An 18,842-nucleotide genomic window follows, 5' to 3' on the forward strand; every position below is an offset into this window, starting at 1 on the left:
AGTAAAGAAGCTTTATTTCATAACGTACTCTAATGGTAGTTGGTATAAAAGAGGGTATAATACAAAGTTAGAAGTTTCGACAAATGCAGCTTAGATTAAACAAAATATTTAGAATACCATGGAAGATTATTGGAAAGGTTTGAATATAATAAGATGAGTACATTCCTTCTAGAAATATCAAAAAGAAGAGGAGGCTCCACTAACGAAGCTAATTACAAGCAATTACTACTTGCTACTTGATGGAAGCAAGTATAAGAATGGATCCAAATCGTAAAAACAGGTACACAATAAGACTAGGACCAGCACCAACGCATTCAAGCCTGGAAAGCATTGAAGTGTAATGTATAGAATAGTCATTCCTAACAAAAGTATCGCTTAAAAGCGAGCCATCGAAGAGAGAGACGGAAAGTTAGAAGAGAGACAAAAGAGTGAGGAAAAAAAATTCGTGGAAGTGATCGTCCCTTACAACAAGTGGACAAAACAGCTGACATCTCCGGGCACACGGATTTTTTGTGGCAACATTTTTAGGGGCTGAGAGCAATTCTATGCATACTATAAAGTAATAATAACTGTTTTTCAATGAGTGAGGCTGGTCCGAACATCTAGCACGTGCACATACAGATGTTCGGACTTTGTCGAACTAATACTACCACACAATTTCACTAGTAGAGCCTATTTCAAAGAGATCCTACTGCTACAGAGATCCTACTGCAACTGAGAAAAACAGCCGAAATCTCCGTCTGCACGGAGTTTTAGTAGCAACATTTTTGGAAGCTGAGAGCGCTTCTACCCATTCTACTTCAATGATGGAAAGTCAACATTGCTTTGAACAGGAAGTATGTAGAACCAAAGAGCATCGTGCTATGCAGCTTCAGTCCAGCGAGTGATTTGTCAGCTCGGCAATAATGCGGATGTTTCGTTGACAAATTAAAGCGCAGACATATAAGATTTCCCCCCTAGAATACAAAGCAAACATCTCGGTTAATGGTTTTGCGGGGTCCAAATGGAATGTCCTCGTGGACGTGTCCCCCCCTCATTTGGTACCCTCATATTTTTTCAGCCTTTTGGTTGTCCTCGGGTCTCTTATACCCTCGTACCACACGCTATATGTGCCTATACACATCTATCTATATATCTATTATATAATACATTCTCTTGAGTGCTATCGATCGGACTTGTCGACATTTGATCGTCTCTGCAAATGTAGATTTGACACTTTCACATACTTGTGTGACGCGAAAGTATTATATGTATGTACATAGTATGCTATAGTATAGATGGGTTGTCGGGTTATCATATAATAATATATTAGGATGGAAAACTTAAGTATTTTAAAAATTGTATGAGAGTTTGCTTCACCAATAGTCTTTTTAGCTCTGTATTATGCCTTTCAGGGAAGGGGACTTAAATATGGGAACAATTTAAACGTCCATTTTATAAAATAAATGTGCATTTAAAAACTAAAAAAAAAAAAAAATTGTACATTAAAATAGTTTCTGTACATTACAAAAAAATTGTGTACAAATGACGAATATACATAGATTACATTAGAAGTTTCGCTTTGATCATTGAAAAAAATATTTGCTACTTAAAAAGCGAGTGTTTGCTACTTAACCAGCAGCGTGGTCTAGTGGTGAATGTTGAATTATTTCGTACTTGATGTTACGAGTTCGATTCCCCGCTAAGTCTCGCTGTTGGCCAGACCTTGATTTCTCTAGGTCGATAGTTTCTTATCAGAATTTGCCAATTTTTCTGATTTTCATTGAAACGATCCCTGTAAAATTGGCGTTTACTTCCCAATTTTCTGTTGCGAACCTTTAGTTATTGTTATATCTTAGGTTTCGCCATATTGCTCACCATAGTCTCTGTGGTTGTTTATCGAATATAAAATTCGTATTGTTACATGAAAGTTATTTATCGTATTAATAAGATGTTTGTAATATATGTATACTGACCATAGATGTCAGATATTATTTAGATTTACACGTATCTATGTAATAATTATGTGGACCAGGAAGGCGCATTTGGGGTTTACCTGTTAAGCCTTCCTGGTATATTTGTAAAATAAAATAAATGTGTATTACAATTACCAAAATACGAACCGACAACGACCAACCCTTCTCTCTACTGGATTCCTTCTTTTTTACTCTACGACCTGACATCGTCATTCATATTCATACGTAAATACGTAAACAAAAGTAAACACTTTCGACAGTTGACAGTTGTCAATAGTGAAAGACTGCAACTTAACCACATTTTGTATCTATCTAATGCTAAAATAATTTTTTTCGAAAGATCGTTTCATATTTTTTAATGGTCCCTTTATTATGCCAAAATATTTTATTCGATGCACAATACGAGATTGTTTAATGCACCAAATATAATACAAATTTTGAATGTACAAACATTTTTTTAAAGTATTTTTCTCAATGTTACAGTTAAATCACACCCTTGAATATGTGTACATTAAACGTCGTCTAATATCTACTGCTAGATGAATGTTTTTCCAACATGATTCCATTCTTCTGTGTTCTGAGCAGCACTTGGGGCGAAAATACACTGAATCGAATGGCAATAGCACGTTCTTGGCATCTCGCTGTGAAAAATCTGCATGGGTTCTTTTTTTACCATTTTCTCCTACATTTCTTCAAATATAGGAATTACTGTTATCGATCACTGTCAAAATTCGGATTTAAATCTGGTTACCATAACATAAACTATGCCTGCTAGCGTTTTTTTACATATGCAAATCTATAACTAAAAAAAAATGTGCCGCGTACCTCTTTGTGTGTTTTCACCCTTACGGTGGCCTTCTTTACGTCCTTTCAAACTCTTTTGGGTACCATTTGAGCACTTGTTTTGTCGATTTTAGCAGAATATCGTTGTTCCAACTATTTTTTCACAATCTTAGAATTCTGTGGTCACATACTTAGAATTATGTGTTTAATCTATGTATATATTTTTTTATTTATTTTATTTTATTTTATTGTTACAATCAATATAAACTCGTCATTACAGATCGCTCCAATGTGTCGAGTGTACGATAACGGTCAGAAATACAATAATACATATACAATCAGAATACATAGCATATAACAATTAATCAGTACAGAAATAATAATCATACAGACATCTTTGGATTATTTTTAGATTTTTTGTGTACAATTATTATTACAATTTTTATACATATAATAATAATAATAATAATAATAATAATAATAGCTTTTATTCCAGACGATGAGGAGAATAGTGCAATCCCCAACGCCCATATAAATAATATATAGATAATAAAAAAAAAAGTATTGAAAAATAGTAAACAAAAAATAAATAAATAAATACATAAGTAAATATATAAATATTACTGATAATAAATAATAATAATAATAAATAATAATAATAATAAATAATAATAATAATAATAATAATAATAAATAAATAATAATAAATAAGTCTAATAATAATAAATAATAATAATTTTATAATTTATGTTTATAACATGAAATTATAGAGATGTCTATAGAGATATCTATAGATTTCAGATTACTGTGCATAATTTTTACAAATTATACACACAGATTTTGTGACAACAGGAAATGATCTATATGCTATATATGTACGTATTTTTCTATATATCTCTCTTAGTTACACTGAGTATACAGTGTTTTATACTTCTCTAAATGCTATAAAACTCGTTGAAATTAGGAAAAAAGGTGCGTACGGAGATATATGTAAGTATTAAATTAATTGTACATATGGTGATAATTGGTACAGATCTCAACTTGTTTACTTTACTTTTGTGTCTTCTTGTGCATGTTGTGTTTTCGTGTGCACGTTATATCCTAATTTAGACTTTAACCAACCTTTTGAAGTTCATTATACAAGTTTTATTAGTAGTGAAATATAAAGCATTGAAGAAAAATTTATATCTTCAAGGAAAGTTGCATTTTTTGAATTAAAATAACTACATACATATAATATATGAAATGTAGTATATGCAGTGCTATTTCCACCCCAGGAAACAGACTGTAACGGCTATTTCAAACATTCTGTATACACCGGTTGCCGAGAAACCTGTGCCTCTGAATCCCTTTAGTGCCGATGGGTTTAAGACGATGAGGATCGGAAGACCAGCTCCGGATTAATGGTGATGGCTAGCCGTTAAGCAGATGAGTTTTGGGCCAATGCGATGCTCCAGCATCCACTTGTGCTACTTCTAGTACACGATGTAGTAAGCATGCAGAAACATGAACACTCCGCCAGCACAAATTTATTTCGAAACACTCTCAAAACGTATCAACATACTATTTACTACAATATATACCAAAGCAGATCATAAAATGGATCACAGAGAGCTATGTAGACACGATTAAGAGATGTTTGCTATGAGTAGTGCCCCCCAACCTTGGCAACTTTCTTCACGTCGTTCATTAAACAAATGTTTGATATACATACATATATGTACATAATATATTTGGGATGAGCTTTTGTTTTTTTACATGTTTTTACAGAAACCGTAGTAAAGGATTTCTAAGAAGTTATGAAACGAGTAGGTATAAGAAGCCGCGAAGTTGATGATTAAAGAGGGGTAGAAGAAAGGAAAGAGGAAGGGTGAGTACCTTCTCAGCGTCCCACTCTACTTTCATTTAGCGTTACAACGAAGAGAAGAAAGGGAGTGGGAAGAGGTGAAGTACCTTTACCAACATGCCATTTTAATTTCGTGCAGTGTTTCAGCACTGCAAAGTTTTGTGATACATTCAGCGTAGAAAAGTAAGTTATTATACTGTAAATAAGATCTACTTAAAAAACCTTTTACCTGCAGCGCATTCTAAATTATAAAATTATTTATAATACTAAACTCACTATGTCACCAGTATTTGAATATGATTTATGTATGAGTTGAAATCTATAGATGTCTCGTTGATTTCAAGTATTTCAGCATATCGAAAATTCGGCAATTTATTTATATATAATTTTTGGTACTAGCTAATTTAAAAAACACATCTTAAAAACTTAATTCTAAAATTTTATATTTAGCTTATATGTACTGTCTCTCACAGAGGTGTCTCCTCGCACCTCGCAAGAATGCATCCATGGTCTTAGAAGACTTGATACACTCAGGGAGGGCATTGTACATGAGCACACCCCTGTGAAAAACACCCCCAGCTGTCTTCTTTTTTCTTACTCTACTTACAACTAATATGTCCTTATTTCTAGTATAAAAACTATGTATATCTCTATTCCTTATTGTATAATCATTAAAGTACTTAGGTAATAACTTATGATCTAACTTATAAACAAAATACAATGCACTAAGATTTAAACTAGTTCTAATACTCATCCATTCCAATTCATTTAACATACTTCTAATACTTTTTAATCTACCCACATTCAAAATACCTCTCATAGCTTTTTTTTACAATTTTTGTATTTTCCATCAATCTTGGCCATTAAACAAGTTACAATAAACCAGCAGCGTGGTCTAGTGGTAAGTGTTGTATTCTCTCATGCTAGAGGTCACGAGTTCGCTTCCCACTAGAGTCTCGTTGCTGACCAGACCTTGGTTTGTCGAGGTAGGTCGTTTCATATCAGAATTTGTCGATTTTTCTGATTTGAAACAATTCCTGTAAAATTGACTTTCTTATCCAATTTTCTATTGCCAAAAAACTTGAGTTATTTTTATCTCTTGGGTTTCGCCAGATTTTCTCCATTGATGTATCTATGGATGATTATTGAAATATAAATATTTCGTATTGTTACATAATAAATAATGTTATTATTCGTATTGTTTACGATGTTTATATTAATGTTTGCCCATATATGTCAAATGTTATTTCAATTTGTTTGTATGTTTAATTATGTATTTAACAATATGTCTATGTATTATATGATGTATCGATTCTTAATCTGTTTAGCACATTCGACGCTTTGGAGTAATCTGTAAGGCGAATGTGCATGATTAATTGAAAAATGAAAAAAATAAAATAAACCACGCGTGGCAAGATAATTTTATTATAAATTAAAATGTAATACAAAAATGCTGCTATGTTTGTAATTGGCCAGGAAGGCGCATTGGGGTTTACCTGTTAGACCTTCTTGGTATATATGTATGTACAAAAAAAGAATATTGGGTATATTGAAGTGACGACACAGAATGTTAAATGACAGAAAACGCAAATATCGGAAGGCAAAGATCGAAAATCGACATATCTTAAGTCGAAAGATCAAAAAAAAATGGTGCATGGTAAACGGTACATACTCACGTACATACTTACTTAATTTGCGTGAGCAGGATACAACAGGAACAAGAGGAACATGCTTTTCCTCCCGTATTCTGCGCGCGCACATTAATACGGGAGGAAAAGCCTGTTCCTCTTGTTCCTGTTGTATCCTGCTCGCGCAAATTAAGTGAGTATGTACCGTTTACCTTCTTATTGTTAATGCCTAGTCCGCATCCGGACGTTGGCGACCACCTCGTCGATTATTTGAATATATCCGCATCGGTCTTCAGCGGCTCGGAACAGCTCTTCAGCGCTCATATCAGTCCACATGCGCATGTTTCGAGGCCAAGATAACTTTTTCCTGCCAATCCATTTTTTTCCTTCTATTTTCCCCATGGTTATCAAACGGAGAAATTCGTATTTTGGACCCCGTATCATGTGTCCGAGGTACTCCATCTTTCTCCGCTTGATGACAGAAACAAGTTCCCTGCCTCTCCCCATCATGCCGAGGACAGCTTCGTTTGATATCTTTTTGGTCCACGAAATCTTCAGCATACGCCTATAGACCCACATCTCAAAAGCTTCAATGCGGCTGATCATCTTGGTTTTCAGAGTCCACGTCTCACATCCGTGTAGTAATACTGTCCAGACGTAGCTCTTCGCGAATCTCAACCGTGTATGAAGATTGAGATGCTTGTTTGTAAGCGCCGCCTTCATTTTTACAAATGCTGTTCTAGCCATCTCGATGCGGATTCTTAAATCTTCATCTGGGTCCATCTCTTCATTCAGCCAGGTACCCAGGTATTCGAATCTTTTTACTCTTTCTATCACCTCTATCTTCCTATCTACTATCATAAATTTTGTCTTCTTTAGATTTATGCGCAGACCTCTTCGATTGCTTTCTTGATGTACACGGTCTAGAGATCTTTGCAGGTCTGCTAAATTTTCAGCGACTAGTGCCGTGTCATCAGCATATCTTATATTGGTGATCGTCTCGCCGCCCACCTTGATGCCCTCCGCCTCTTGGAGAGCATCGTGGAAGATGGATTCGGTGTAGGTGTTAAAAAGAGTAGGTGATAGGATGCATCCTTGCCTGACGCCCCGTTCTATAGGAATCTCATCAGTGAATTGATCGTCGACACGTACTACTGCAGTCTGATTCCAATAAATATTTCGTAGCAATCTGACATCTCTGTCATCCAGGCCAATATTTTTTAATGTTTCAATTTTTAATGTTTTTAACCGTTTACCATGCACCATTTTTTTTTTGATTTTTCGACTTCAGATCTTTCGATTTTCGATCTTTGCCTTCCGATATTTGCGTTTTCTGTCATTTAACATTCTGTCTCGTCACGGAGACCGATTGAAGACATACTGCGTATCGCCTTTCATTTCGCCGCTCAGATGATCATTTAATTACCATCCAGACATCAGAAACTTAGCGAACAGTAGGTGTCGATCTAAAAGTCAATCGAAGCGTCGAAGGGTGGACGTGTCGGGCGTCCCGAATCGCACATTTCACACATTTATAACGATTGCGTTTTAGTATGCCATTCGTATTCTGGGAATACCGGGGGTGTGTAAGTATAAAAATCATAGACGGCCATTGTGAGTGGGGTAACGGTGACCCCGTTAACGCGCTCGTACATCACCGTTTACGTCCGGTGAGCCTATTTTTGCGAACTGTTATTCGGTAATGTGAGTTCCGCAATTACGCTCTCTAGATTCTGTTATTTTTGCCATTACGATAATAGTCGGCGAGACGGGCGGGGGCGACAGCCCACTATGGGGTCGAAGTTTGGTCCAGACGGTAAATATATTTTTGATGTATTTAGCTCCAATTGCATATATGTAAATGCAGTGGAGCATCAATATTGGGTAAAAGCCGAGTTTACGGCTCGCTTGCCGCTGGTAGCGAACCCGCTGACCGCTGTCATTGGCTGCTGTGTGGGAGTATTGCCGTGCCGTGATTAAAACGGTGTGCAATTATTATACGTACCTATGCAGTTTACTTTTATTATTATTTTTTTATTATTCTGTGAATGTGTGTGTGTGTGTGTGTGTGTGAGTGGGCGTTTGCTGTTTAGGTGTGTGTATGTTTTTGTGGTTTGTGCTGTGTGTGTGTGTGTGTGTGTGTGTGTGTGTGTGTGTGTGTGTGTGCGCATGTTTATGCACGTATAAACATACATACATGTATGTTTACTTGAGGTGTGCGTGCATTCGCACGGTACATTTCAGGTATTATTTCCTAAAGCATGCGCGCTTTATGTGTTCATGCGTTGTTGTTTATTTTGTACTTGGTTATGTACAGTGTGGTTTTTTTATTAGAACAGTGATGTGCGGTTGTTCTTGTGCGATATTCATGAACAACCGTCTCGTTCTCCGACGAAAGGGTCTCTTAGACTGTATTCGTTGGGGGGGGGGGGGGGGGGTGGTGGCCTCATGTTGAGGGCTTTAAGGGTCAAGTTCCTTGACCTTTAGAGCGGGCTTAGTATGCAGTTTACTAACAACAAGACATTTACCGATTTATATAAATTATATGTTACGTATAAAAGCCGATATTTTACGTATAAATACAATATTTATATTTTTATAATTTGAATTCAAAAAGATGCTTAGTTTAAAAGGCGTCAATTTTCGTTTTATGATCATTTTAAACGTAATAATTATATCGGCTGATTTCCAAAAGGGTATGTGTCCAGGGGGTAAGTGTCCTAGAACTAGGGTTGCCATAATTGTCAAGCATTGATACGGGACATTTAAGTGCTACATAAATAAAACATGGAAAAGTAGGTAGGTAATAGTTTATTTGAAAAATTAATCTTTTTTAGCCCAATCGTATTTTAACGATGATTTATTTTTTTAATTAAATCGTTTTCCTCTTTTACATGATGATAACATTGGGCGCAAGTCATTTTAAAATTATACTGGCAAACCAAAATTGCCTCAACTGTCTCAACTGCCAGATTATTTCTTTCATCCTACCATTGGGTTGACATCAGGAAAAATATTCTCTCCACATTGGTATTGTGGGCTGGAATATACTCACATAGTTTTATTAAACATGACTTCTGTTCAATATGCTTGGTATCTCTAAAAAACTTTAAAAAACCATTTCTCTTCCATACTCAATTTCAGCGTTGTCTCCCAGTTTTCGTTGGTATTATTTTTATTTAAATAATGTTTTAAATATACGAACTGGTTGAAAAGAAGCTCATTGTTTCCAACATCGATGTTCCTTACTTGCAAATATTCAACGGTTCATTCTATTTCCCCCCATTCAGGAACTTGCTTGAGAGTCATCCAATCGAAAGCATTACATTTTTTGAATGATATGGACCACTTATCAATGTATCCCACAGCAGCGTTAAAAAAATCGACAGTCTGTTTTTCGGAAGTTTCCACTTTGACACTGTTTCCAGAATCAAGCTTTAAGACATTCAAGTTTTTTTTGTCGTCATTCCAATAAAATTGGATTTTTTTCTCTCGATCATATGTCGTTTTGTCTCTTCTAATAAAGACTTTACTTCCAGGACTGTGATGTTTGATTTTTATATTTTTTTTTAATTTGAGATTCAAATGTATTGAGCTGTGAATGCAAGAAGCAATAACTAATAACTAAAAATAAAACTATCACTGTTTGATTTGTGTACATATATTAAGTCTGTATTGGTTAGAAAGTTTGTTTTGATTTGAGGTTATGGGTTAAACGTCATTCTGTCAGATTCACTGAACAGTGTTGCCACCCTGCATAAAGGCCGGTGTGGCAACACCCAAGACCGTTGGCTCAGCAAGCCTCCACAAAACTATAAATATTTATATATTAGAGATAGCGAGAACTTATAAAGGAAATTTTATAAAATATAGAGTGAAAAGAAAAAGTTATAGGCGTTTAAATAATTAAAATTTGACAGCGAGATGGCAGGGCGAAAAATAATGAAACTACCGATGTGAATGATGAATGTGACAGATAAACGTCACCGTGTAATACGATGCAGTTTTTTCAAACGTGTCTAATACGATATTTTTTCACCATCGTAATTGCGGATGATACCTTAACTTATATTGATGACCAAAATGAGCAATATGGCAAAGTATGAAAACGATCGGATAAGAGATAAGGGATATAAAAAATGACCGCTTACACGAAAACTATGTGAAACGTATAAGAGGTTAGTAAAAATAAGCTTCACTCATTGGATCATCAAAAAAATCTTTAAGGGCTTTTGGTGGTCTGTCTTCATTAGCGAAAAAATCTTTTAATGGCTGCCACAGATTCAATATTCTTTCAATTGCAGGTAAAAGTAATAACCAGCTGGTCCCAACGTAGGAGTGTTATGCAAAACGTGTGCTGGAAATCCTATGCCTGTAAAGCGGTATATATGCGGCACAGATCCTTGCCGCGCCGATTCTCTCACACAGAGTTTAGGGAGAAAACGGGACAAATACGGGACAAATTGTAATACGGGACCAAGTAGTGAAAGACGGGACGTATGGCAACCCTACCTAGAACCAATGTATGTGTTTGTATACGTATATATGTATGTGAACACAGCTAATAATATCTGCAGGGCAGATCATCGATTGGTCCCGTAGTGCAACAGTCTCCATTCCCTTCATGACCCCCCTCAGTCTCTTCTGAAGGGGTGGGAGTGGGAGGATGAGGCTCGAGAGGGTCTGGAGAGAGTGGCACGTCCCTCCCGCGCTCCTCTCCCACCTAAGTGGCCGGCATTATTTATAGTGAGGGTCGGAAAAGTGTTTTCATGATTTTCCCACCTGGGGTTTTCCCCACTTTTGCTAATGCCATCCTCGCTCGTGTAGAGAGTAGGTCGTTTTTTCCTCGCGGTGACCCTGCGTCGCACCGGAAGTGGCGAAAAAATCGCGATGCTGCTCTCTTCCTCACCCTCTATCTTTTTCCACCGCTAAGCGACTAGCTAAAGTACATAACTAGCGCCCCTGGTGGCACAAGAGTGCGTTAATTAAATATTGAAGCAAATGTATCAGGTTGAAATATTTAAGCAAAATCTTCAGTAGTATCTTACATTTGAAAATCTGATTTGATACTTTTTTGACTTTCAATATGAGCGAAATGCATAACATATTGATATTGGATTTATCTTATATATACGGGCATATTTCTATTTTAATATGTGTACTGTATTTTCCTCCGAATGAATCTCCTCCGAATTATAAATTCTTTTTTTTTCAAATTTGCAAAATAATTTTAATGTTTTGGCTGGCAGGAAAGTCATGATCTTGGGTGATTTTAATCCTAGGAGTTTGAATTTTAATGTTTTGGCTGGCAGGAAAGTCATGATCTTGGGTGATTTTAATCCTAGGAGTTTGAATTTTGTTCCTAATGAATTAATTTTTATGTCAGAACTATTTAATATGAGTCAATTGAACTCAATAACTAATTGTAATGATTTATGTGTTTATGTGTATATGCATGTATAATGTTTGTATGTATATGGATGTATGTATTGTATGTGTATGTGTATATGTATATATATATATGTATATGTATGTATATGTGAATATATATATATATATATATATATATATATATATATATATATATATATATATATATATATATATATATATATATATGTGTAGGTGTGTATGTATGTATATGTATATATGTGTATTTTTTATATTTATGTATGTATGAATGTGTATTTGTGTATACGTGGAAGTATTTGTGTATATTTGAATGGTGTACATATATGTTTATATAATTGTCTTTGGCCAGGAAGGCGCATTAGGTTTACCTGTTAGGCCTTCTTGGTGTAAATTAAATAATAATAAAAAAAAAAAAAAATTAAAAAAAAATCTTAGATATAAAACCGGAACGGCGTATGTAATTTGTTTCTGATTGGCTGTTGTTAAAGTCCCTTCTGATTGGCTGGATTGGTCAAAGTCGTTTGTGATTGGCCGGTCGTTAAATAATATTATTTTTTTTCGATTCAAATAAATTTAATAAAAATTCAAGATTTTTTCGTGGTCCGATGGTATTCTCACTACTATGCATTACCATTTACCGAGCGAAGCCGAATCCATTTTATTACATTTTAATAACTGATTAATAATTTCTAATGCAGACGACAGATTTACACGATCAATGTGGTTAAAGGTCTATTTATACTATCCAGCACGGCACAACAGTGCACGGAAAAGACCACTTTTATCATACTATACAGCAGCGCAAGTTTCGGCACGTTCAGACTTGTTGCGGCCGAGTGCAAGGCAAAATCGGTTACATATGCATTAAAGAATGCGACAATACAAGTATTAGTGGAGTAAAAATACGTTAATAGATATTGTGAGCATATAATTCCCTTGAACTTCGAAGAAACTTCTCATTAATTCGTTTCGTTCTCCTGCTCTTACGTGGTAATACGTCATGCCCGTTGTTGCTGGAGCAGTTGGGACTTTATGTCCCTAATCACTATGTGCGTGGTAGACATCATCATTTGCTAGCTGTACCTCCTGCCCGCACAGTCCTTTTTCGAATGGCTCCTATTCCAAGAGCTATTCGACTTCTTAATGAAATCGTTGCTGCCGAGACTGAATGTGATATTTTCCACCTTAGTGAGCGTAAATTGTCGGAAATTACTCTAACTCATTTATCTGGTAGTCTGCGCTCATCATTGTTTTCATGATTGATTGTGATTTATGAGTGAAATTTTGATTAACTCTCTTCCATTTGGGCCTTACAGGGATGTTTTGTATTTCTAGTTGTTTCTTACATATTTATTGAAACTGCCTGTAGGTGCAAGGCATTCCTTATGCTATATATTTTTTTATTTGATATTTTTACTTTATCTATTATTATTAAATGCTGTTTTTTAAGTTTATGTATGGATGTATTTATGTTTATGTTCAAATGTATTTTTTTTATGTATAATTGATGGGTGTATTATTTTCGTTGTGTATTGATTTGTGTTTAATTGTTATTTTGTTTTTTTTTGTGTTATGTTTTTGACCATTGTGGTGCTTTAGGAATTCCTGTTATGCCACAATGGTCTGTTTAGAATAAAATAAAATAAATAAAATGATGCATATTTTATATTTTATAAGGCATATAATGCATATTTTATAAGTGTGAAAAATATAAAGTTATAGGAGTTCAAACAATTAAACTCTGACAAAACGAGTGAGTGGCGGAAAGTATAAACATATAAGGATTCTGCCAACTGGCGGAGAATGATTTGTTAAACTTTTTGGATTCTTAAACGTGTTTATTACGACTATTTTTCACCATCGAACTAGCAGGAGCAAATTAAATGTTCTATCGGTGACCAATTACACTGTTCGACACGAAAAATGGTTCAGAGACGAGATATGACTTTTCTTATATATCTATGCCTAGTAAACACGAATCTGGTAATAAAAAATGTTGATTGGCTCGAGATTCGGAGATATATGTATTTTATAAATCGCGCGAGTTTTCTATATCTTGGTAAATGTTGTTAGGGATAATATATTAAATTATCTTTATATGAGAATTAAATAAAATTCCCCTTAGAAAATTCTTGTGGATTAATAACAAAAATTCGTTTATTTTTTCGAGGTAAGCCAGTTATCAATAGAATTTTTGTTATTAATCCACAAGAATGGTCGAAATATGATTTTTCTAAGTGGAATTTTATTTAATTCTCATATAAATATAATTTAATATATTATCCTTATTAATTCAATTCAGATTCGCGTAAATACGAGTAAACACTAGTACGAGCTTTTTGCTCGCAATTATACCGATTTAAAGTTTAGTACACTTCCAATCAACCCTTTTAAACGAAAACAAAAAATAGTGTGGTCAGAAAACTATCTCAATAAACATGTTTCAATAGAAAAAACTCAATATAAAATAGTATTAACAGTGGGAAAAAATCCCAAGTGAAAATACGTACTTTTGACTTTTGATTTGAGCTGGATGACTACTTAGAGAGATTTGAAAGCTGAAAAGTACTACAGATGGAAGATAAAATACCCGACTATAGATTTCAATATTCATTTTGAACAGGAAATTGACAGATTTTGAGACATCTACCGAACAACACCAAGATATAGAAAAATCACGCGATTTATAAAACACATGTATCTCCGAATCTCGAGCCAATCAACATTTTTTACTACCAGATTCGTGTTCACTGGGCATAATTCTATAAGAAAAGTCATATCTCGTCTCTGAACCAAAAAAATCGTCATTTGTCGAACAGTGCAAAAAACGTTAAAGTTTCATACCGATCGGAAGAATATAAGAAATAGTGTCAGACCAAAAGGGGAAGTAAAACTAAAAAGAGCCTTGTAAAAAAAGGACATCTATGTATAAGGGGAGGTACCATTTCCAGTCAACTTTGAAAAAAATTAACGTCGTATCGATAAGAATTTCAGTAACCGATACTAAGTTTCAGTTCGATAGAACTAAAGGTGTTCAATTCCCAAAATACACAGACACACATACTGACAAACAGACATACTCACACATTTTATCTAGATCATGAAAACGTGATCAGTGATCGATCCTGAGTTCGAATCAGTCAAAATATCGAGTTCGAATATTCACATGATCACAAAACTTTTGTTACTACGTACATAGATAAAGTAAAAATAGTGTCAAAAAATAAACAATATGGTAGTGTGTCGAATATAATACATATATTGCAGTCAGTTTCGTGACATGTGTAAACGGCGAGGGACGCGAGCAACGTTCAAAGGCTCACGGTATGTGCTGAATTGCGCAGTTTGACGCAAAAACGAGCGGAAATTAAGCACGGTAACGCAACGCAACAGCTGTATATTTTTTAACGGAGAATTTTGATCGCATAACGTGTAAAAAAATCCAGCTTTAACGGTCTAAAGAGGGTTGAACGCGTAAAACTCGAGAAGAGCGCACTATACGGAACCATAAATTTGGCACGCTACACCGGAAGTGCACGTATTGTTGAAATAAACGTCCGCACTGTGCCGTACTAGAAACAATTCTGGTCGCTGAACCTTTTCAATTGGGTACAAAAATATTCGAAATTGCCGTGTAACACGGACAGTAGGTGAATGTACGGGCGAAGACATCCTGGTAGGGTCACAAATATCCAAGTCTGACCAGCAGCAATGCAGAACTAAATTATCTTCAACTTGTGTTGTGCCCGTTGATTTCAACGGGTGGCTTCGGAAAGGAATTGATAAACGAATTAAAATAAATTTATTTATTTGTATTTGATTTATTATTATAATAAACTAGCTGAACCCCGCATGCGCTGCAATGCCAGAATAAGAGCGCGATCACACAGCGAGGCAGCGGTATGCTGTACGCGGGATATATTTTTTAGATAGTTTTAAACATACAAAAAAAAAAACACGCTTATACGGCGTATGATACGCCGTATCGTGCGGGACTGGAGCGGTCTCGTTGAAATTCTATAGAATTGTTTATACTAACTTGACGGTGATATATACCAATTCGTCGACCCTCTTATTATTCCGACAAATTCTGCTATATTTTTTTTGCAAATATGGGATACACCGTTATCGATCACTGTCAAGCTTCGTCCGAGGGTCGACGAATTAGTATATATCACCGTCAAGTTAGTATAAATAAATCTATAGAATTTCAACGAGACCGCTCCAATCCCGCACGATCCTGCACGATACGGCGTATCATACGCCGTATAAGCGTGTTTTTTTTTGTATGTTCAAAACTATCTAAAAAAAATATCCCGCGTACAGAATACCACTGCCTCACTGTGTAATCGCGCCCTAAGGCATGCAATTCCCGTTACCGTTCCCGTTCCCGTTCCTGTTGTGTTTCCGTTCCCATTTCAAGTGATGGTTCACTGGTTCACCGTCAGCTCAACTAATGTCTCTTCAACGACGTGTCGTCAAAAACCAACTGGTAAGTGGTTACCAACGAACGCATTTCCTTGACTACACAATGGCGCTTCAAACTTTCGCGTCGGTACAATCGTAATTAGCAATATTATTATTAAGAGGTTTTTTCACAGTAAGCTTCCCCGACATGTATATAACAAATCCTGAAAGTTCCATCGTAATCGGTTGAGTAGTTTAGGAGCCTATACGAGACGGAGAGACAATCAAATATACATTCAATCTTATATACCTATAGATACATTTTATAAATGGGTAGGTAATAAAAATTACAAAATAATGACCAATGTGACCGGACAGGTTGCCCCAATGCGTAACACGAGTCTTACAAAAAAAACAGAACAATAACAAATTGGCAATTATTCATCTCATTCAAATAGACTCGCGTTAAATCTCACGAAACTGACCATTTCATCAATATGACAATAAAACAGGTCCAAATGTTCATCTATCACATTAACCCGATAACCTTTACAAGAGACGAGTTATTGAAAGCAGACGTTTTCGCAGCAATATGTAGGTTGGAAAAGTAAATGATGACGCAAAGCTCTACCGCATTCAGGCGCCCAAAATTTAAATTCCGATAAAATCAAAGGGTTGTCAATGCTTCCCTTAAATTCTCCAAAGAAGTACTTGGAAATGACAATAATTCTTCTCGAAGGTAGTAAGTCCTTGTAAAAAGGCAGTGGGAAATAAATAGGGGTAATATGTTACATATATATAAATATAATATAAGGTAATTTAAAGGCATGTATTAGTAACATTTTGAGTGCGCGCATTACACGCTCGCCGATCCAGCCCGTTCGCCCGTTTGAAATGATGAATGAATGTGTGTGTGTATCTTCGTGGATGTGTGTATGTGTACGCTCTCGCGCAGCGCATCCGTAGCTGACGTCACCCATTTCATTTAAATCGAAAATACAATTCAAAATCATCAAATCAATATATATATATATATATATATATATATATATATATATATATATATATATATCAGTGGCGTGCGGTCCATGGATGCGGTGGATGCGGCGCATCCCCTATAACTTTAAAAAGCCAAGAGTATTTTTAATAAATATTTGAATTTCGCTTCGATGTATTCTTAGTGATGTACGTGATTATGATGTAGTATATGATATATATTTCACATATCACGTGTTTTTTGTTACATGATGCATTATATAGGATCTTTTGATAATTTTTATTAAGGATTCGCATAGGCCGCATTCGCATAGGCCGGCCACAGGCGAGTGACGCTGGCGAGTAGACGCTGAGTGAAGTGCGCGCGCGTCATGGATTCGGAGTCGCGACCGATCCCATTTGCGCATGCGCACTATGAGGCTGTCTTATTCGCGCGGACGCGTTGACACTTGTTTAACCTCTACGGTGGATTCGGTTTCTCTGTTTGCTTATCTATTGAGTTTCACTTGGAAGCCGCTGTTGATCGATATTTCCGCACGCTACGCCCCAAGTTATTTATCAAAAAGCTAGCCGATTCATTTCTTTAGACGAAGTTAATCATTTATACTGTAAGTTGGTTATTTTTTACTTTTGAATTAAGTTTTCATTTTAATTAGTTTCGTCTAACTTTATTTTTAGTTTACTGTTCCACTACTTACGAGTTTTCATTATTGCCTTTAATATGGATATCGAAAATAACAATGAGAGTGGACTTGTCGTCGAGATCAATAATAATTGCAATTGTTTAATTGAAAATGTGCTGAAAAGAAGATTTGCTTCTCTCCCATTTAATGAAAAGGAGATTATTGTTAAGAGCCCCAAACCCACACCAATATTAAATATTCAGTCTAAAACAAAAACATTTAAAAGGTATTTTAACACAGAAACATACGAAAAAATTTCATGGATTTGTGGATGTGCTCACTTAACGAAATTATTCTGTTGGCCATGTATTTTATTTTCTCAAGAAGTGAATGTCTGGAGTAAATTTGGATTTTCTGACCTAAACAATTTAAGTAAATCGCGCAAGAGACATGAATGTTCTCAAGCTCACATATGTTCTGCTGCTCAATTTAAAAAATTTGGAAAGGGACCTCGTATAGAAAATTTTTTAAGTGCTCAATTTAAAGCAAATATTGAAATGCACAACAAAGAAGTTACTGCAAATAGATACATTTTGTCGAAATTAATAAGCGCGATCTGTTTTTTAGCAAAACAAGAACAACCTTTACGAGGACATTTTGAGCACCAGGAATCGGAAAATAGAGGGAATTATATTGAATTGCTGTATCTGTTGAGTGAATCAGACATAAAATTGAAAACTCATTTAGATAACTCTACGGTGTTTACTGGACTATCGAACCATATACAAAATGACTTGGTATCCGCAATATCAAAAGTCTTGCTAGATGAGATTAAAACTGAAATACGTGCATCAAAATTTGTTTCCATAATTGTGGACGAATCTACAGATATCAGTCGCAAAGCTCAGCTATCTACTATTTTTAGATATGTAGATGAAAATAATGAAATTCAGGAGAGATTTGTTGGATTTGTCGATGTTAGTCCCAATAGAACAGCTAATGCTCTTTTTCAGCACATACGTGAGACCTTGGAAGAATTTGGTTGTTTGGACAAATTAATTGCACAAACGTAAGATGGAGCGGCTGTAATGTCCGGGGAGCATAATGGAGTGCAACGAAAAATTCGAGATATTTGTCCTAATTCTTTATTTGTCCATTGTTACGCTCACAGATTGAATTTAGTTTTGTCGCA

Source organism: Arctopsyche grandis, chromosome 7 (genome assembly GCF_051622035.1).
Source record: "Arctopsyche grandis isolate Sample6627 chromosome 7, ASM5162203v2, whole genome shotgun sequence".
Classification (NCBI taxonomy): domain Eukaryota; kingdom Metazoa; phylum Arthropoda; class Insecta; order Trichoptera; family Hydropsychidae; genus Arctopsyche; species Arctopsyche grandis.